A 22,966-nucleotide genomic window follows, 5' to 3' on the forward strand; every position below is an offset into this window, starting at 1 on the left:
CCTGTAACCATCCTCGACATCCACCACCAGTCCCCCCAGCCCCAGCCGAAGCTCCCTCTGCCAGCGGAACAGCTCCACCCCCCCGACTGTGGCAGTGCTGGACACTGTCCGCAGCCGCCACGCCAGGTTCTCGAAAGTTGAGACATATCCCACACTGTCGGGAAGTCGGCCCATCAGGGGTGGAGCATTGGAGGAACGCCTCAAGTGACTTCCTGAGGCCATCCCAATGGCGTCTTCGAGTGTGCTGTTTTTGAGGGGACGAAGCATCCGAAAAACAGCGCCGCTCCCGATTTCGGAGTAAAAATGGATTCTCCAGCTGATCAGCGAACGTAGAATTTCATAGAATTTACAGTGCAGAAGGAGGCCATTCGGCCCATCGAGTCTCACCGGCTCTTTGAAAGAGCACCCTACCCAAGGTCAACACCTCCACCCTATCCCAATAACCCAGTACCCCACCCAACACTAGGGGCAATTTTGGACACTAAGGGCAATTTATCATGACCAATCCACCTAATTTCGTAATTAATGTAATTAACGTAATTTCGGAGTCGGCAATCGGAGAATCCCGCCGGTTGTTTTCTCCGGCTACTGGGGGTGGTGGTGTCTAGAACAAGAGGTCACTGTCTCAGGATACGGAGTAGGCCATTTAGGACTTAGTTAAGGGGAAACTTCTTCACTCAAAAGGTGGTGAACCTGTAGAATTCTCTACCAAAGAAGGCCGTGGAGGCCCGGTTAGGCGATGTGCATCACTGTAAATACGCATAGGGTTAATATAAATACATGTAGACTAGCTAGACACTAGAGGGAGCACCAGAGACATGACACACAGACACTCAACCAATAGAACAGTTAGATACGACACGACCAATGGGCATTCACGATACACACAGAGGTGACACGACAGCAGGAGGGCATTACACCAACCCATATATAAAGGACACAACAAACATGATCTTCCTCTTTCATAGAATTTACAGTGCAGAAGGAGGCCATTCGGCCCATCAAGTCTGCACCGGCTCTTGGAAAGACCACCCTACCCAAGGTCAACACCTCCACCCTATCACATAACCCAGTAACCCCACCCAACACTAAAGGCAATTTTGTACACTAAGGGCAATTTATCATGGCCAATCCACCTAATCTGCACATCTTTGGACTGTGGGAGGAAACCGGAGCACCCGGAGGAAACCCACGCACACACGGGGAGGATGTGCAGACTTCCACTTCCAGTGGAGACAGTCGGTGCGTAGAGACACATGGTTGATTCAATATCACTCCCACCACGTGGATTGTAGCAGACTAGTTAATCAGTCTGAGTAGCTATAGAAGGATTAACAGTCGTGGCGAACCCGAGTAGGAGAAGTGTAAATAGTTTAATAAACGTGTTGAAGTTATCTCTACGTCTGAACCTTCCTTTGTCAAGTGCAACACAAGGAAGCTGCTTATGCTGTGCTAAGAGCATAACAAGACATGGTACCAGAATGTACTGTTTCAATCCATATAGCCATAACTCAGCGTACAGTGAGAACCAGCAACGATACCCAGGCAAGATTTTCGAGATCCCCGTTCCGCAGCGGCTCCAGTGCCACGGCGATCTCTGCGAAAACTGGCGGGCATTTCGGCAAAGGTTTGAACTCTTCCTGGTAGCACCCGACCTACAAGACATGGCCGATGCTGAACAGACATAGCTTCTGCTCACCATTGCCGGTGCCAGAGCAGAAGAAATCTTTTAAAAATTCAAGTTCTCCAAAGGCAAAACAGGAGCAACTTCCAGGCAGCCGTGGACAAATTTAGTAAATACTGTGAAGAAAACACACTCCAACCAGCTGAAAACGGTAAGAGAAGCGCCAGTACTCACCACGAGGCCGAGATCCCAGGGCAGAGAACAATTTTGATCGGCGGCCATCTGTGTAAAGGTACTGCACATGCGCAGTTGCGCGAGAAGCGCACAGAACGGGAAGGTCCGTTTCGCGCATACGCACTTGCGAAAACGGCCCCCAGGACGGTAACAGCGATATGCGCATGCGCAAACACTTCCTACGTCTGACGGCACATGCGTCATGATGTCAGAGGCCCCGGACCACGCCCACTTAAAGGGGAAACCGCCCAAATCACGAAAAAAATCTCTTAAAGCCGTAAAACAAGCTTCCTTCACCTGAAATGACAGCCCAATGCCTGAAATTCAACCAAGAAATGAAATTAACCTCCGAAGAACCCTGCAACAAGCAGCTAGCTACACCCAAACTGATGATTCAGACCTTGAATACTTCGACACCGACCATTATTTTTTCTCTGGACATCGCGAGTCCAATGCCAGCTCCGACACAAACAGTGCTGCTATGGTCCAAGAAGACTACGATTCGGACGAAGGTTTTTTAATTAGAAATGGCGACCCCCGTACTGAATCCGATGCAGACGCGGATTAATTCTTCGGATGAGGATCTTCAGCCCAGCACATACAACATCCCGACTCCTGAATGCAGGATTATGCTGCGGCCTGAAACCAAGAGACAGACAGCGGTACAGGCGCACAGAGAGCGGCCTGCTGCCACTCTGAACATGATTCACGCACCGCTAAGCGTCCCAACTCCACGATAGAAGACACGCAAGACTCCACACCGCAGTCCTTTGCATGAACAAGAAGTGACTCCAGTGTCACAAGCCTCCTCAGCGAGCTCGTGGACAGACTCCATGATTGAAGCAACGCAAGACTCCAAAGTGCAGTCCTTGCAGGAACGTGACCATGAGGGTCTAGCAAACTCCTCTGACCTTGAGCATGGCAGACAATGCAAGTCTGCCATGCTCAAGTAAACAGCAAGAAGACTATGACAGTCTACCACGCTCCAGTGCACAGCAGGACGACCCATGACGGTCTATCATGCTCCAGTGAAGAAAAAAGCGACTATTACAGTCCAAGCCCAAATGAACAACAAAGCGACTATGACGGTCCACCCACATTGTATGAGCCACAAGGACAAGACTCTGACAGTATACCCAGCCCAAGTGAACAACAAGAAGCTACTGAGGCTCTATCCACTGTATGTGAGACGAGTGACGACAGCATCCCACTTCCCATGCAAGATGTGCAATGTGACAGACCTCAGCTAGTGTGTACAGAGGCACTCGACGATCACTGTGAGACCACTGGCGACTCCGGTGACACCACATTACTCCCAACCTCATTCGCTCGAACCTCTCCACAAGTCAATGCATTCCTGCATGTTCCGACTCCAGACGTGCAGCTTCAAGAAATTTCAGCTGACTCCAGTGAACCTGCTAAGACTCCGGACGGGGAGCATCGACAAACCAACACTGGCTCAGGTGAAACAGACCAGACTCCAGATGGGGAGCAACTAAACACAAACTCTGATTCACGTAAGCCGGACTTTACTCCAGACAGGGAGTGCTGCAAACTCAGTGACGGCACGCTCAGGGTGACAGCAGATGCCACAACGACAGGAAATGGATCACTTGACAATTACACTGGGTCAGTAATAGCAAGTAGTGGCTACAGTACAAGAGGAATACACTAATATTCACCACAGCTATATCCTTCCAAGCCATACCCACACATTCTTTCCACACCAGCAGTGCAGTCAATGACAGCTTATGCTGGACAAACCCAGTATTCAGGAATGCAGCAGCCAGCAGTCTATGCAGCATATTCTCAAACAGGCCAGCACTACGGATTGTCCACTTATGGAATCAAGACCGAAGGAGGCCTACCGCAAGCACAATCTGCACTGCAGACTGGATGCCTTAGTTACAACCCAGGATTTGCTGCACCCCAGCCTGGCCAGATGGCATATTCCTATCAGATGCAAGGTTCTAGTTTCACACCATCACCAGGTATTTATGCGAGCAGCAATTCTGTCTCCAATTCGTCAAGCTTCAATAATTCTCATCAGGATCACCCTTCCGACACAGCATTTGGCCAGAACTAGTATGCACAGTATTATCCAACTTCAACATATGGCACATACATGACCTCGAATGATACTGTTGATGGTACCTCTTCAACGTCAACACCTTATCAGCTACAAGATGCCATCCAACATCACCATCACAAACATCGAAAAAAAAAGGGACTCCAAATCAAACAGCGAAGTGATTTGACCACTTCTTGGTTCCTGATGCGCAGGGACACTGATGGCGTTCACAAGGACATGCCACCATCAAACTCACCAACCAACCAAGAGAGACATTTGACCATGATGATTGAAGGGTTTTGGACTCACACATATGATTTGGACTTATTGTTTAATCACTGTTCTCATGGCTTGTACATACCATGACTTATCTGCCTGTTTTTTGTTCAATTTTCTTTAAGTGTACAGAAAATATGTAACATGTAAAAAAGGGGGGATGTGGTGATGTGCATCACTGTAAATATACAAGGGGTTAATGTAAATACATGTAGACTAGCTAGACACTAGAGGGAGCACCAGAGACATGACACACAGACACTCAACCAATAGAAGAGTTAGATAGGACATGGCCAATGGGCATTCGCAATACACACAGAGGTGACACAACCGCAGGAGAGCATTACACCAACCCATATACAAAGGGCACAACACACATGATCTTCCTCTTTCCAGTGGAGACAGTCAGTGAGTAGAGACACATGGTTGATTCAATATCACTCCCACCACGTGGATTGTAGCAGACTAGTTAGTCAGTCTGAGTAGCTATAGAAGGATTAACAGTAGTGGCGAACCCGAGTAGGAGAAGTGTAAATAGTTTAATAAACGTGTTGAAGTTATCTCCACGTCTGAACCTTCCTTTGTCAAGTGCACCACAAGGAAGCCACTTATGCTACGTTAAGAGTATAACAAGACAGTTGCCAAATATATTTAAGAAGGAAATAGATAGATTTCAAGACTCTAAAGCTGTCAAGGGGCAGGGGGAGACTGTGGGAGTGCTGTGTTGAGATAGAGGGTCTGCTATATTAAAGGCAGAGCAGGCTTGCAGGGTGGAATGACCTATTCCTGCTTCTATTTTCAATGTTTCCAGAAGGCTCTTTAATTGGCCTCCCATAGCTGCAGTATAGTCAGTTGATGGCGGGTTTCAGCACTGAAAAGCTTTCCCAGCCATTAAAGCAAGTGTGTTTTGCATGCTCTCCGCAGGTCCTTAGAATTTTAATTATAATCACATGGGAAAAGATAAAAAGAGAGAAAGAGGAAGAGGCGCACACATCTGGAATGACAGAAATGCAATAAAAATATAGTGATAGTCAGATTGAGAAGACAAAAAAGTTGTTGACTGAATGGTATCAATGATATGTTCATATTAATTCCTCCGATTCTTGCATAAATCCTGCGGACCTAAGTCCCGTGCCAGGAGTAGGAAGCAGGAGTATTTCCATCCACAGGGGTAGAAGTTGGTGGCCCTCCTAATCCTGCATGACAGGCAATCGTCAGGGTGGTGAGAACAAACAGCATACACCAGAGGACCATCCTGCAGTGCAGGAAAAGAGTGAACGGCCTCATCCTCGGCACCAGATTCAGTGAACCCATGACTGCTCAAATTCACTCACAGAGTGGGAACTACCATGGTTCAAGAAGGCCAATCCGCCCCTTCTTAGAGAAACAAAAGGTAGCAATAAAATGCAGCCTTCTTAACATCGCTCAAATTCCATTATAAATCAAGACGAAAATGTAGAACAGACTCCTAACAAAAGCAATTGAGATTAATATAATTAACATGTTTGAAAGGAGCTACATAAATGTGTGTAGAGAGGAGCATGAGTTATAATAGGCATTGTGCATCGCTTCTTGGCCTTTTGGCTAAGATCAAGTGTAGTATCTATTCTTATCAGTTTAATGATAGGCATCCTGCAACCTGAAAAAAACAAACAACAGGTAACGTGATAATTGTTGAGAAAGAAGTTGTAGCTGAAGGATATTACGCCACGGTTGATAAATAAAGATGTACAAATATTTTGGATGACATATGATAATATTTGGGGATCAGGGATTTTCCCCCAGGCATTTAAATGGTTTTAATGGACCATAAGCAGACAGTTTTGAGTAAACCATGAGAAGAAAAGAGTTTAAGCAGCTCAATTGCTTGTTAGTTTTCTGTATTCTCATTTTTTGGAGGCTTCTCTTATACCTGGTTGCGGACTGTCATTAAGTAAATTAAATAGTTAATTTAAATGCTTGCAAGTACCATCTCAAAATTTTGAATAAGTCACATTACTAAATGCCATGAAAAATAATTCTTCAAATTAAACCATTTTATGAAATATCCCATTGCATTGATGTTTTACGAATTTCCACGTCATTGAGAAGTGATAATGCATGTGAATCACAACACAGTGAATGCAGCACATCCCAATTCAGGCTGACTGCTTTAATAAACACATTTTCTCTTAGCAATGTGTTTTTAAGAAGTGGGGGACGGTGAGAGCTAGTTGGGAAACCCCAGTTTCTCTGAACCCAGTGACATTTCAATTCTAATTCTCCCAACTCTTTTATCCAGCAGGTTCTCTACCCAAGCCAAATGGAATGATCAGCTTAGAGCAACATAGGAACAGGAGTAAGCCATTCAGCCCTTCGAGCTTACTCTGCCACTCAATACGATTATGGCTGACCTTTCAGTTTAATATCTTTTTCCCAAACTATCCCCATAGTCTTTTATGTAAATGGTAATTAGAAGGGAAGCCTCTTACCTGCCTCTACCCTGTCTATTTCCTTAAGAATTTTGTCTGTTTCAATGAGATCAGCTCATATTCCTCGAAACTCTAGGGAATACAGGCCCAGTTTTCCCAATCTCTCTTCATAAGACAGTCGTGCTATCCTGGAAACAAGTCTGGTGACCCTTCATTGTATTCCCTCTATGACAATAATATCCTTTAACATATTTAACATAGATTTTATACAATTGAAGCCAGACCTGACTACTCATGTATTGGTCCTGAATTACTCCTGCATAGGGCCTGGTTTAGCACAGGGCTAAATCACTGGCTTTGAAAGCAGACCAAGGCAGGCCAGCAGCATGGTTCAATTCTCATACCAGCCTCCCTGAATAGGTGCCGGAATGTGGCGACTAGGGGCTTTTCACAGTAACTTCATTTGAAGCCTACTTGTGACAATAAGCGATTTTCATTTCATTTCATGAAATCCTCTTGTGATAAAGACTAACATAGCATTAGCCTTCCTAATTGCTCACTTGCATGTTAGCGTTCAGTGACTTATTGACAAGGGCAGCCAGATCCTTTTGTACACTTTCTAATTTCTTACCATTTAAGAAATATTCTGCACATCCGTTCCTCCTACCAAAGTGGATTATTTCACATTTTTCCATCTGCCATGTTCTTGCCAACTCACCAGGACTGTCCAAATCCTCTTGATGCCACTTTGCATCTTCCTCACAAACACACATTCCTACATAGCTTTACATCATCTGCAAACTTTGACATTTTAGATTTGAACCAATATCAAAATCATTGATATATATATTGTGATACACCACTTTGGAGGGGGCGGAGCATCACAAAAGCGGCGCTGCCCCCGATTTGGTCATGAACGAGGATTCTCCGGCCAATCGCCGAACGTGATCTCACTGTCACCGACCAGAGAATCCCATTCCAGAAATCTGGTGCTGCGGGACGGAGAAACCCGTCTAGGGTGTTTCTGTACATAATATTAATAATCACTTATTGTCACAAGTAGGCTTCAATGAAGTTACATTTACAGTTACATGAAGTTAGGAGCCTCAGTGAAAAGCTCCTAGTCGCCACATTCCAGCGCCTGTTCGGGGAGGCCGGTATGGGAATTGAACCCACGCTGCGGGCCTTGTTCTGCATTACAAGCCAGCTTTTTAGCCCATTGTTGTTCTGGAATGCATTGAAACTGCTGTCAAGGTGATGGAGAATTATGATTTGTCGTGAAACCCCGGCACCCACCTCGATTTCGGCGTTGGAACCGATTCTCCACCCAATCGCATTTCCCTATTCTGGCGTCGGCCGACGGAGTATCCCGACCAAGTTATCATGTAGAGCCAGGAAGAAGTTCATCCATTCCTAAAATAAGCGATAAATTATGAGGTGCTAAATTATCATATTTAAATGACCAACCACCCTGCTCTTCCACCCACATCTGTGAGCAGTGTAGATGATGCTTGGGATAAACTATCAGATCTTTGAAACATTTTTTACATCTAATGTGAACCAAGCCCAATCATTTTGTGGCGTTAAAACTTCAATTAAGATTATTTTTTTCTACATTTTCTCTGTTTGACTTGCAATTCAGCATCATTGGTACCACAGTGCATTAACACGTCTGAAATGCTTTCCTATTTCAACAATGTGTGTCTTTAACAAAGAGAAACTCTCCCAAGGCATTTCACAGAGGCAGAGGAAAACAATAGGCGCTGGTTTAACAACAAATCGAGATGCTCCGGCACCCTGAAAATGGCAGAAATGCGTCGCTCGCCACATGGAGTTCAAGTATAGTAGGCATATCATTCGTGGCCTGACACCCTATTCTCTGAGGCCTCCGTAATTCATCGCCTCCGATGGGCCAAGTTCCCGACTGTGTGGTTCACCGCCTCTGATGGGCCAAGTTCCTGACGGCATGGTTCACTTGTGGTCTCAAAAATCGTGACCCTGGCATCGTGGCTACTGAGCGAGAGAGAAAGCAGGTAGGACACAGTTGCCAATTTAAGGTGATACCATCCCACGAGCGTCATCAATAGTGTTGCTCTTTGGAGTCGCCAATAGGATACTGAGGCTCTTTTTATGATATGATGTTATGTCCCAACAGCGTGGCCAATACTGTGGTGTTTCTGTTGTTGCTTATTGTGTTCTCTCCTTAATTGGCTCTATTTATGGCGGTTAATATGGTCGCCTTCCTTAATTCTAATTACATTTGCTCAAGAGTCGCCAGGTATCTTTCGATACCACCACAAGGTTCAAAACCGAATACTGATCAAAGACTCGATACACCAGTTAGTAAGTTCGAAATCAATGCTCATTTATTTACACACACAGTCAAATATACTCATGCACAAAACTCTACTAAGTAAACTATCACTACTACTAAAGCCTATACTTAGCTTCGGGTGCCCACTCAGTCAGAGGAACAATGGCCGTTGTCCGGTTCTGAGGCTGCTGGTGTTGAGCTGGTACGGAATAGTAGCTAGGAGCATCTGTATCGCAGCGTGCGTTGACTTTGGACTTACTTGTTCTGGTGCAGCTGCTAGGCAGTCTCTCCTCGCTGAGAGCCAAGACCAAGAGAGCGATTCTCTCTTGGGGGCTTCTTCTTATATCCAAAGGGGGCTTCGCGCGCTTTTGGACGGGCCTTGAAATTGGTCCCAATTAATTGGACCGTATCTTGATCATCGGTATCAATTTCCTACAATAAAGGGGTGGCTGTCCTGATTGCTGGGCAGGCCCGAGGTGGCCGTTGGCCTGCTTTGTTCTAGTCTCCTCTGGCGCCGGGGTGTCTGCTTTAGTATCGTTTACCTAAATGTTACTCTTTTGTCCCCGGAGATGGCTCATTAGTATGGTAATGGCTTTGCAGTATCGGTCTTGTCTGGGAGCTACAGCTCCAATCAACAGACAAACCTTGCACCTGCTTGCTTTATCAACATTGTCCATTTTCTCTGCATTCTTTGCAAAGTGTCCATTTTGTAATTGGGACGTGGCCACCACAGGTGGCGACACTCCCTCCTTGTGATCCTCAACGCGAAGCGTGAAGGATCACATTACCGCGTCGTCTTCGTTCTCTGACCAAGCGGGGCACCCATACGCCGGCTCCACACTGCCCTGTCTTATGAAACACAATTTTACCTAAAATCATTTTAAATACATACATTATTATAAAACTCTACGGGGCGCTATGACATTCAGGCATGCATTGCAAAATTAAAAAAACTTGACCCTCTAACTATCCTCAACAAACTATCCTCACTCAAACAATCCAAAAATAATCTATAACATCTTAAACTGTATGAATAGCAGCACACAAATTTCCCTGGCTTGGCAGTCAAGCACAGAGTTACATTTCTGTATTGAACAAACAAACCACACAAAAAGAAAACGTATGCACTTTAATTAATGTCAAGGGGTTTGGGGGTTTGGTGAAGTCCGAAGATAGGGGACCTAAACGTGTATACCGGGTTGCGAGAGCCGTAGACTCTTCGCCATTTCCTGATTCTAAGTGTCTGCACAACGCTGCAAAGTATCGCCAGTACTAAGAGGGCTTCTACTACATATGACAGTGAATACCAGGTGATAAACTTATCACACCAGGTTGGGGTATTGTTAACTGTCGCTGGGCTAACTATCTCAGTGTTCTGTGTATTGCAGGGGTGGGAATCATTGACGGCTGGTGTGGTAGGGGTGAGGGGGCTAGCGTCCGTGTGCAATCGAAGAGATCCTGCTAAGGGGCTGTTTAGCACAGGGCTAAATTGCTGGCTTTGAAAGCAGACCAAGCAGGCCAGCAGCACGGTTCGATTCCCGTAACAGCCTCCCCGAACAGGCGCCGGAATGTGGCGACTAGGGACTTTTCACAGTAACTTCATTTGAAGCCTACTCGTGACAATAAGCGATTTTCATTTCATTTCATTTCAAGATCCAGGTGAAGAAGATGGAGGTCGTCTTCATCTTTCCTGTTGTCGGTCTTCTTCTCTCTCTTCCTCTTAGTTCCTAAGTTTCCGGAATTCTGTGAACACAAGCATAATATCTGTTATTATCTTGCTTAAGATCTCGTGTGTCTGTCTGTCTGTCCTTTATTGCCAATTACCCTTTATAATTGGTCACCATCTGTGACTCCTTCATTTAAAAAAAAACAAATATATGGACAAGACATCTGAGAAAAATACTGACACAGTGCGAGCCATCTCGCAGCCTGTGTGATTTACCATCCCAGAGTTTGAGGATGTAAATAGCATATGGAGAGCAACCTAAGGGTCACCGTAAAACAAACAAAAGAGTTTTGAACCAAAAGGTCCGAATGGGGCGCGTATGGGCCGCGGCGTGTAAGAAATGGGTGGAATCCCTGGGTAGGACAGTGATCAGTGCCTTTTGTGCTCGACCCGAGCGTAGCTGACTAGAGGGAGGGTCCTCAGGCAAGGCGGGGACCAGTGCCATTTCTCCACTGCCTGAGCGACCGGCAAGAACGGGTAAGAATGTGGTCGTCGTGGGGCCGTGAAAACGTGTAAATTCACAATCAACACTTAACATCAACACTAACGAACAAACATACAACAAACATGGTATAGGTTCCATCAGAAAGGACACCGTATCTCTCCATCGGTTCCTTTTTTCCATCACCTGGACACGTCACTGCTCAATAGCGAACAGAGTCGCAAAGGAATTCGTTTGGTGGGAGTCAGACTCTATGTCATCATCTTCTCCCGGCTGCCATACTCTTGACTGGAGTAATCTTGCTAAAGCTGCATGGGGAGAATTGGGGTACATCTCATCATTCCGGATGAGCCTGAACGAATTGTCTCGGTGCCAGAATCATGTGTCGAGTTTGGAGCTACTAAGGTTTAATCCGTAATCGTCGGGCGGTGGGTCTGGGTCAGGGGCTTTGATGTACGTGATTTTGAAGGGGTCACTGGAATCATGCTCGGATTCGCTGGGAGTGGGACCTGGTACAGGGGGATAGTCATAACATGGTGTGCTGTGGCGTCATTGCTAAGGCTGTCGCTGCTGATTGGAGGAAGGGAGAGGGGGGGTTGTGCCTCTGGGGGTGGAATTGAAGTCGTGTCTGAGGACGGGTTGGACTGGCTGGGGGAGGGTAGGAATGCATCATCTGTGTGCGGGGCATACTCGTCTGCTGCTGCGAGCAAGATGTGGTGTGTATGTTTATTCTGCGAGCCATAAGCCTTGAGCTGGTTTATGTGAAACCACGCAGACTTGCCATTGGGATTTGTAATCTTGTATACCGAGGGGCTGACTTTGTCCGAAATGGAGTACGGTCCGGAAAACTTAGGGGAAAGGAATGAACTGGGGTTGTCTAGGGAAAGCATCACTTGCTGCCCTACTGCAAACTCAGTGGCGTGTACTGTTTTGCCGAAACAAGCCTTGCTCTGTTTCCTCCGTGTCCCAAGTCTCACAGCTGCTGCGAGTTGCGAGTATATTCTCAATTAGCTGCTGTACAGCGTTTTCATGTGTGAGGGCTGTGACTGCGGGGCTGACCAAACCCAGTCCTAATAAATACTCTGTCCCTTTCATGGGGCGTCCGGTCATGAGAGTGTGGGGGGTGTATCCTGTGGACGTGGATACTGTGTTCCGTAAAAACATTAAAGCAAATGGGAGAACTGAATCACAGGTGCTGTTATTCTGCTGCATCATTTTCCTGAGGGTGGCTTTTAATGTCCTGTTCATCCTCTCTACAATACCACTTGACTGGGGGTGGTATGCAATGTGAAACTTTTGTCTAATGCCGAAAATTGTGAGGACATTTTTCATTACGCGTCCTGTGGAATGGGTGCCTTGATCAGACTCTATACTGCGGGGGAGTCCCCATCTTGTGAAGATGTGGTGTGTTAGGATTTTAGCTGTTGTTTTTGCCGTATTCGTTCTTGATGGAAAAGCTTCCACCTATTTCGTGAAAGTGTCGATGACCACCAACACATACTTATAACCATTTCTGCAAGGGGGTAGGGGTCCTATGTAATCTATCCGCGGATTCGTCCAGGGGCCATTAATGGGGCGGGTATGACTACGTTGAGCCTTCTTTGCATATCTGTCCGGATTGTTCTGGGCACAGATCAAGCAATATAGTGGGTGACATCGGCTTTTAAATCGGGCCACCAGCAGAGCGGTCTGAGGTGGGCTAAGGTGGGTTCAATGCCTTGGTGTCCATGATTGTCATGGAACTGACAAATGATCTGGTTCCTGTCCTGGCTGGGAACTACATAAATGCCTTCTTTCAAAATCACACCATCATGTGTGGTTAATGCATTTTAAACTTATCATACGGGGCTGGGAAGGTTCCCTTTAAAAGTTCCCTGAGTTTCTCATCTTCTTTCTGCGCTTTCGCTAGATCCTGAATGTTGGTCTGTGAGACCTGAACTGCGTGTACTGGGGTGCATGCCTGGAACCTGCCTGCGCTAGGGTGTCTGCTTTAACGTTACCGGGGGGGGGGGGGGGGGGGGGGGGGGGGGGGGGGGGGGGGGGGGGGGGGGGGGGGGGGGGGAGGGAACGGTGATGACTGCGAACCTTAATGATTCCATATTTTCTATCTTTCGCTGTCTCTAAGATATGTCGGAGTAATGGGGCTGAGGGTAGGGGTTTTCCGTCTGCGGAAACAAATCCTCTCATTTCCCACAGGGGTAGGAATTCCGTTAAACTATTACAGATGTACAAGCTGTCCGAATAGATGTCTGCTGGGGTCGGGAACGAGTCGGGGGGGGGGGTGGTTTTCAATGTAAGCAATTGCTGCCAGTTCTGCTGCCTACGAGCCTAAGTTTCCTGGCAACTTTACTGAAATCTCATCTAGGGCGCGTCCCTGCGCGTCCTCTACATAAATGCCGTAACCGGTGATTCTCTTTCCATTTAAAACTGTGGAGGAGCTATCCACATAACTTTTCAGGGGTGCGCACGTGTCTGTGGGCTGGGGTCTCTGGGGTGTACTACCTGCTTTCCTGGGAGGTGTCTTAGGTATAAATGGGCCTGTGTTGTGTTTTGTGGTGATGATCTCACACTCATGAGGGGTGCCTGCATACTGTAAATTATCGTCAAGGAAGGTGTGGGTCTTGGTTCTTTGCACTGTAATGTCCCGTCCCTGTAAAAGAAGGGTCCAACGGGCTGTGCGGCTTTGGCTGACTGTGCCATCTTTAAGTCGGCCGTCTAACAATAGCTGTGTTGGGGTGTGTTCCGTGAGAATGGTGATGGGGTTGAGTCCTGTAATGTAGGCAAAGTACTGTACTGCTCAAAAAACTGCGAGCAGGTGACTTTCACAGGCAGAAAATCCTTGCTTGACAGGATCTAAAATGCGTGAGGCGTATGCTACGGGGCATGGCGTTCCTGGAGGAGAACGGCCGAAAGGGTTCGGTCAGTGCTTGCTACTTCGATAGCGAATGGGGAAAGTGGATCTGGGACCTGTAGTGCTGTGCTGAGTGCTCTTTTTAAAGCATCTACGGCATCTATATGCTGTGGAAGCCATTCCCAAGGTGCCTGCTTCTTGAGAAGTTCGGATAGGGGCGCTGCTTAATGGCGAAACCGTCAATATGGTTTCGGCAGTAGCCAACCAGTCCTAGAAATGACCGGAGGGCTGAGTCATTGTGGGGAAGGATAAATTTGACGATCGAGTCAATTCTCTTTTGCTCGATCTCGCGTTTACCGTGAGTGATTACTGTACCCAAGTAAATCACTTTTTCTTTCAAAATCTGGGCCTTCTTCGGGTTGACTTTACATCCAATCTCTTTTAAGATTCCTAGGAGTTCGGCGAGAAGCGAAATGTGCTCTCCTTTTGGGTCTGTCTGTAGTAGCAAGTCATCTACATACTGGACCAGACAATCGGGGCGGGAAAATGTTCCTAATCCATTTGCCAGCTGTCGGTGGAAAATGGATGGTGAGTTGTGGAAGCCTTGTGGAAGGCACGTCCATGTATATTGTTGTCCCTGGAATGTAAAGGCGAATTTGTACTGGCACGCATTATCAAATGGAATGGACCAAACGCCGTTGCTAATGTCCAAATCCGAAAAAATGTTTGACTGGAGTCCCTGTTTGAGCATGGTCTCGGGACTCGTGGCTACGGTGTGGGCTGCTGCTGGGGTTACTTTGTTCAGTTCCCGGTAATCAATGGTCAGTCGCCATGACCCCTCCAGTTTCCTGACGGGCCAAATGGGTGCGTTGTTTGTGGAGGCTACTGATCTCAGTACGCCTTGGTCAAGTAAACTCTCTATTACCTTTGAAATTTCTCGCTCGGCTTCCTGGGGAAATCCGTACTGCTTCTCGGGTCTGGGGTCAGGACCTATAATATGCACAGAGCCAGCCAATTTGCCACAGTCATGCTTGTGCTGTGCAAATGCTGCTTTGTGTTCCTGCAGGACTGCCCTAACCTGTTGGTCTGGACTAATGGCTTGAGGGTCGAACCAGAAGTCTCCTACTAAGCTAATCCTATTTTCATACTCTCCAACTGTGAGCGTGGCCGGGGCTCATGCTGCCTTTGCCATTTTCCAATCACACTTGTTTACCGGATCAAAAGAAAAGTTGTGGGAGCTCATGAAATCAATCCCGAGGATATGTTCAGCTGTCTGGGGCAGATGGACCAAAACTATGGGGTGCTTAGTTGTAATGTTACCTATTTGTATCGCTACAGGGGCTGTAATGTGTCCCTGTTACAAATGACCTGTAAAGCCACTGAGTTGTGATGGTGTCTGTTGTGGGCCATGTGTCTCGTTGGAACATCGTGGAGGAATTGAGTATGGTGCGGGACCCTCCGGTGTCCCAACGAAATTCCAAGGGGTGTCCCCGGACTTTGCCTGCTACTACCGGTCCACCGGACTTGTCCCAAAGGGTGTCGCAGACCCATGTTTGGGAGCCCGAACACCGTCAGTCGGTGCTGTTCATGTCTCCATTGTCTGAACGGGCGCTAACGCTATGGATCGGCTTTGCTCTATTCCTATTTAGGGTGCCTGTCTGTTGGACTCTCTGCTGCTTTTGGGGCGCGTTGCACTCTCATGCAAAGTGTCCTAAATGTCCACAATTGTAACATTATTGAGAATTGGTCTGGGGTGTGCTGTTCCTGCCCTCATTTACCCATGTGGGGTTCTGGTGCGCTTTAACTGGATTCATGTCTGCCTGTTCTTCCTCGGGTGTTAAAAATGTGGTTTTGCCTTGGACTGTTTGCTCCCAAGCGCGGGACAACCTTTTCAAAGGTTTTCATTGTGGGCCTCGTCTAAGGGGTTATAATTTACGCAAGCTCTCTGTCCTGCCTCTGTTGCATGAGAGACCAGGATTCGAGTCCATTTGGCCATATTATCCGCGGACAAATGGACGCGGGCTAACTCCGAAAACTGCTGTGAAGTGAATCCACAAGCGTCCAGAAAACGCTGTTGGGTGCTCTGTTTTCTTTTGCCTACACTTGTTTAGGCCTTCTACCGGGTCTCCTCTGTTATAGCCGATCGCATCTAGGATCGCTCTGTGCATTTCTTTGAGGGTACCTCCTCCTACATTCTGTGGGTCAGGAAGGGCTGCCAAAACTGAAGGGTCGAGGCTTAAAACCGTGAGCTTTACCTGCTCTTTCTCATCCAGGCCTTACATGGTGGCCTGCTGTTTGACTCTAGCGAAAAACTGGTGGGGGTCTGATGTGGGAAGGAACGGTGTAATTCTTCCACACGCGTCCCGTAATTGGGTTACGGTTAACGGGGTTGTATAAAGGAAACCTGCGTCTCCTTCTGCTGCGGTCCTGCGGTGTGTGGTTACAGGGTTCATGGGGGTATTTTCTGCCTGTTCAGTCGGGGGTTGGGGTGCTTTCCTTTTCTGGGGTTTTTCCTGCGTACATGTCCCATGCACGTATCTATGGGCAGTTTCATTCAATTCCTGCCAATCGGGGCCATTTTCCTGATCTAACTGGGGTCCGAATGTACTTTGAAACCCATTCTGAACGGAAAGCAGAGATTGCAATTCTGCAATTTGCTTCCGGCACTTTGCGTGGTCTACGGAGCTCTGCCTTTATTGCATCGTGGAAGTATGGAGTGATCATAGGGCTGCTTTCAAATCATTGCACTGTTTCTGCAATTTCTCTACATGTTGCTCAGTTTCTGCACATTGCGTGTCCTGGTAGGCCTTATCATACTGGGTTTGGAAACTACTCAAATGCGTGAGACAAGACTGGTGTGCTCTCTAGGCATCATCCACCTCTCTGTCCCTCGCTAACTTCTCTCTTAAATCCTTATTCTCCTTCTCAACTTCGCTCACCACTACCTTACTATTTCTGTCTCTCTCCTCAATCTCTCTACGGAGGGTCCTAGCGACCTTCTCTGTGCCTCGCAATTGTGCCAAGCAGGACGTGATTGCCATCGGCTTGCAAGCTTTCCCTAAGCTCTTCTTGCGGATCTCTGACAGGTTCTCCCACCAAGTATGTCCTATACTCCCGCGACCTGTTTTGTCATTGGCGCAGAATTCACTCCAAAGGAGCCATCCTTTCCCTTTGGGATATTTTCTGATCTCATCTTCCCATATGGGACACTGTCCTACTCTACTGGCCGCTGCGACCTCGAATTCCTGGGGGTTCATAAGGCGTTCCATTGCCTTCATTGCCATCTTCTCTATCTAGGTTCTCGACTGAATTTGGAACGGGGGTAATAAAGTGGTGATGTAAACACAGGTACGGCTTACGCTATTTTCTGGCCTACAAAACTCCCGACAGTTTTACGCAACAAAATCTCTCAGGTTTACCTTATATCCCTGTTAGTACTCATGCGTTAACACACTTCCGAATCTCGGAGGCTTGATCAGTATTGTTTTTACGTTTGTGGTTTTTCTGTTTCTAATTGGATTCTCAATTCAAATTTTGGGTTCTCTCGGAGTGGTTAGGCCACTTTTAAATCGAGTCCCGTCAGATGTTGCCGGTAAATGTTGCTCGTTGTGTTCTCTCCTTAATTGGCTCTGTTTATGGCGGTTAATATGGTCGCCTTCTTTAATTCTAATTACATTGAAGGGAAGTAGTTACACCAAAGACTGGAGATAGATGGGTAACTGTAAGAGGGACTGGGAAGAAGCAGTCAGTGCAGGGACCCCCTGCGGTCGTTCCCCTGAGTAACAAGTATACCGTTTTGGATACTTGTGGGGGGGGGGGACTTACCAGGGGTAAGCCATGGGGTATGGGCCTCTGGCACGGAGTCTGTCCCTGTTGCTCAGAAGGGAAGGGGGGAAAGGAGTAGAACATTAGTAATTGGGGACTCAATAGTCAGGGGCACAGATAGGAGATTTTGTGGGAGCGAGAGAGACTCACGTTTGGTATGTTGCCTCCCAGGTGCAAGGGTACGTGATGTCTCGGATCGTGTTTTCCGGGTCCTTAAGGGGGAGGGGGAGCAGCCCCAAGTCATAGTCCACATTGGCACTAACGACATAGGTAGGAAAGGGGACAAGGATGTCAGGCAGGCCTTTAGGGAGCTAGGATGGAAGCTCAGAGCGAGAACAAACAGTGTTGTTATCTCTGGGTTGTTGCCCGTGCCACGTGATAGTGGGATGAGGAATAGGGAGAGAGAGCAATTAAACACGTGGCTACAGGGATGGTGCAGGCGGGAGGGATTCAGATTTCTGGATAACTGGGGCTCTTTCTGGGGAAGGTGGGACCTCTATAGACAGGATGGTCTACATCTGAACCTGAGGGGCACCAATATCCTGGGGGGGAGATTTGTTAGTGCTCTTTGGGGGGGTTTAAACTAATTCAGCAGGGGCATGGGAACCTGGATTGTAGTTTTGGGGTACGGGAGATTGAGAGTATAGAGGTCAGGAGCACAGATTTGACTTCGCAGGAGGATGCCAGTGTTCAGGTAGGTGGTTTGAAGTGTGTCTACTTCAATGCCAGGAGTATACGAAATAAGGTAGGGGAACTGGCAGCATGGGTTGGTACCTGGGACTTCGATGTTGTGGCCATTTCAGAGACATGGATAGAGCAGGGACAGGAATGGTTGTTCCAGGTTCCGGGGTTTAGGTGTTTTAGTAAGTTCAGAGAAGGGGGCAAAAGAGGGGGAGGTGTGGCGCTGCTAGTCAAGGACAGTACTACGGTGGCGGAAAGGATGCTAGATGGGGACTCTTCTTCCGAGGTAGTATGGGCTGAGGTTAGAAACAGGAAAGGAGAGGTCACCCTGTTGGGAGTTTTCTATAGGCCACCTAATAGTTCTAGGGATGTAGAGGAAAGGATGGCGAAGATGATTCTGGAAAAGAGCAAAAGTAACAGGGTAGTTGTTATGGGAGACTTTAACTTTCCAAATATTGACTGGAAAAGATATAGTTCGAGTACATTAGATGGGTCGTTCTTTGTACAATGTGTGCAGGAGGGTTTCCTGACACAATATGTTGACAGGCCAACAAGAGGCGAGGCCACATTGGATTTGGTTTTGGGTAATGAACCAGGCCAGGTGTTAGATCTGGAGGTAGGTGAGCACTTTGGAAACAGTGACCACAATTCGGTGACCTTTATGTTAGTGATGGAAAGGGATAAGTATACCCCGCAGGGCAAGAGTTATAGCTGGGGGAAGGGCAATTATGATGCCATTAGACATGACTTAGGATGTGTAGGTTGGAGAAGTAGGCTGCAAGGGTTGGGCACACTGGATATGTGAAGCTTGTTCAAGGAACAGCTATTGCATGTTCTTGATAAGTACGTACCAGTCAGGCAGGGAGAAAGGGGTCGAGCGAGGGAACCGTGGTTTACCAAAGAAGTGGAATCTCTTGTTAAGAGGAAGAAGGAGGCCTATGTGAAGATGAGGCGTGAAGTTTCAGTTGGGGCGCTTGATAGTTACAAGGAAGCGAGGAAGGATCTAAAGAGAGAGCTGAGACGAGCAAGGAGGGGAAATGAGAAGTCTTTGGCAGGTAGGATCAAGGAAAACCCAAAAGCTTTCTATAGGTATGTCAGGAATAAAAGAATGACTAGGGTAAGAGTAGGGCAGTCAAGGACAGTGGTGGGAAGTTGTGTGTGGAGGCTGAGGAGATAAGCGAGATACTAAATGAATACTTTTCGTCAGTATTCACTCAGGAAAAAGATAATATTGTGGAGGAGAATGCTGAGACCCAGGCTATTAGAATAGATGGCATTGAGGTGCGTAGGGAAGAAGTGTTGGCAATTCTGGACAAGGTGAAAATAGATAAGTCCCCGGGGCCTGATGGGATTTATCCTAGGATTCTCTGGGAAGCCAGGGAAGAGATTGCTGAGCCTTTGGCTTTGATTTTTAGGTCATCATTGGCTACAGGAATAGTGCCAGAGGACTGGAGGATAGAAAATGTGGTCCCTTTATTCAAGAAGGGGAGTAGAGATAACCCCGGTAACTATAGGCCGATGAGCCTAACGTCTGTGGTGGGTAAAGTCTTGGAGAGGGTTATAAAAGATACGATTTATAATCATCTAGATAGGAATAATATGATTCGGGATAGTCAGCATGGTGTTGTGAAGGGTAGGTCATGCCTCACAAACCTTATCGAGTTCTTTGAGAAGGTGACTGAACAGGTAGACGAGGGTAGAGCAGTTGATGTGGTGTATATGGATTTCAGTAAAGCGTTTGATAAGGTTCCCCACGGTCAGCTATTGCAGAAAATACGGAGGCTGGGGATTGAGGGTGATTTAGAGATGTGGATCAGAAATTGTCTAGTTGAAAGAAGACAGAGAGTGGTAGTTGATGGGAAATGTTCAGATAGGAGTTCAGTTACGAGTGGCGTACCACAAGGATCTGTTTGCCGTTGCTGTTTGTCATTGTTATAAATGACCTAGAGGAGGGCGCAGAAGGATGGGTGAGTAAATTTGCAGACGACACTAAAGTCGGTGGAGTTGTAGACAGTGTGGAAGGATGTTGCAGGTTACAGAGGGACATAGATAAGCTGCAGAGCTGGGCTGAGAGGTGGCAAATGGAGTTTAATGTGGAGAAGTGTGAGGTGATTCACTTTGGAAAGAATAACAGGAATGCGGAATATTTGGCTAATGGTAAAATTCTTGGTAGTGTGGATGAGCAGAGGGATCTCGGTGTCCATGTACATAGATCCCTGAAAGTTGCCACCCAGGTTGATAGGGTGGTGAAGAAGGCCTACGGTGTGTTGGCCTTTATTGGTAGAGGGATTGAGTTCCGGAGCCATGAGGTCATGTTGCAGTTGTACAAAACTCTAGTACGGCCGCATTTGGAGTATTGCGTACAGTTCTCGTCGCCTCATTATAGGAAGGACGTGGAAGCTTTGGAACGGGTGCAGAGGAGATTTACCAGGATGTTGCCTGGTATGGAGGGAAAATCTTATGAGGAAAGGCTGATGGACTTGAGGTTGTTTTCGTTAGAGAGAAGAAGGTTAAGAGGTGACTTAATAGAGGCATACAAAATGATCAGAGGGTTAGATAGGGTGGACAACGAGAGCCTTCTCCCGCGGATGGAGGTGGCTAGCATGAGGGGACATAGCCTTAAATTGAGGGGTAATAGATATAGGACAGAGGTCAGAGGTGGGTTTTTTACGCAAAGAGTGGTGAGGCCGTGGAATGCCCTACCTGCAACAGTAGTGAACTCGCCAACATTGAGGGCATTTAAAAGTTTATTGGATAAGCATATGGATGATAAGGGCATAGTGTAGGTTAGATGGCCTTTAGTTTTTTTCCATGTCGGTGCAACACCGAGGGCCGAAGGGCCTGTACTGTGCTGTATCGTTCTATTTGCTCAAAAGTCGGCAGGTATCTTTCGATACCGCCACAAGGTTCAAAACCGAATACTGATCAAAGACTCGATACACCAGTTAGTAAGTTCGAAATCAATGCTCATTTATTTACACACATAGTCAAATACACTCATGCACAAAACTCTAGCAAGTAAACTATCACTGCTACTAAAGGCTATACTTAGCTTCGGGCGCCCACTCAGTCAGAGGAACAATGGCCGTTGTCCGGTTCTGAGGCAGCTGGAGTTGAGCTGGTACGGAATAGTAGCTAGGAGCGTCTGTCTCGTAGCGTGCATTGACTTTGGACTTACTTGTTCTGGTGCAGCTGCTAGGCAGGTCTCTCCTCGCTGAGAACCAAGGCCAAGTGAGTGATTCTCTCTTGGGGGCTTCTTCTTATACCCAAAGGGGGCTTCGCGTGCTTTTGGGCGGGCCTTGAAATTGGTCCCAATTAATTGGACCGTATCTTGATCATCGGTATCAATTTCCTCCAATAAAGGGGTGGCTGCCCTGATTGCTGGGCAGGCCCGAGGTGGCCGTTGGCCTGCTTTGTTCTAGTCTCCTCTGGTGTCGGGGTGTCTGCTTTAGTATCGTTTACCTAAATGTTACTCTTTTGTCCCCGGAGATGGCTCATTGGTATGGTAATGGCTTTGCAGTATCGGTCTTGTCTGGGAGCTACAGCTCCAATCAACAGACAAACCTTGCACCTGCGTGCTTTCTCAGCATTGTCCATTTTCCCTGCATTCTTTGTAAAGTGTCCATTTTGTAATCGGGACGTGGCCACCCCAGGTGGCTACACTGTTTCTCTTACTGAACCACAAGGCTTTCACGTATGTTGGTCAAATGACCACACAGCCAGTTAGTCAGTTCAAGTTCAAAGATGGTTTATTTACACACAAGGTTACTTCGACATGCAAGCACAATGGGCGCAATTCTCCGCACTCACGACGGTGCGGAGAATAGTGGGGGTCGTAAATTTTACGGCCATGCTAGTCTGACGCCCTCCCGCTATTCTCCCGCCCCCACGCCCGACTCCCAACACGAATCGCTGCCGCCGTTTTTTTACGGCGAGCAGCGATTCTCAGCTGGCCGATGGGCCGAAGTCCAAGCCCTTTACGGCCGTTTTTACGAACGGCAAACACACCTGGTCTGGCCGTTCGTAAAAATGGCCGTAAAGTTCGGATCTTGGCACCCATGGCACCGATTGGCACGGCAGTACCACGGCCGTGCCAAGGGTGCCATGGGCCCGCGATCGGTGCCCACCGATCGCGGGCAGCGGGTCCGATTCCCGCGCACTCTTTGTCCTTCCGCCGCCCCGCTGTATCAATTCGCGGGGCGGCTGAGGGGCATCCCGGCCCGCGCATGCGCGGGTTTCGCGCAAATGCGCGATGACGTCAGCCGCGCATGCGTGGGTTGGAGTCTTCCAATCCGCGCATGCGCGGCTGACGTCATGCGATGCGTCAGCCGTCGCAAACTCTGGCAAGCGGGCTTAACGAAATTCGTTAAGCCCGCGATGCCGGAGTTCACGGCCGCGGCATGCTAGCCCCGACCGGGGACCAGAATCGGTTCCCGGTCAGGGAGGGGGAGGCTGGCGTCAAACCCGCCCGTTTTTGACGCCAGCCTTACGATTTCTCCCTGTTTGGGAGA

The 22,966-nt window shown here is 47.7% G+C and overlaps 2 pseudogenes; both read left to right on the forward strand.

Moving 5' to 3' along the window:
• The first annotated feature begins 2,171 nt into the window (after nucleotides 1-2,171).
• The window catches only part of LOC119973730, a 52,292-nt pseudogene continuing 31,497 nt past the window's right edge, over nucleotides 2,172-22,966 (forward strand).
• On the forward strand, nucleotides 5,770-5,881 carry LOC119978849 (annotated as a pseudogene).

This window comes from Scyliorhinus canicula, chromosome 1 (genome assembly GCF_902713615.1).
Source record: "Scyliorhinus canicula chromosome 1, sScyCan1.1, whole genome shotgun sequence".
NCBI lineage: Eukaryota > Metazoa > Chordata > Chondrichthyes > Carcharhiniformes > Scyliorhinidae > Scyliorhinus > Scyliorhinus canicula.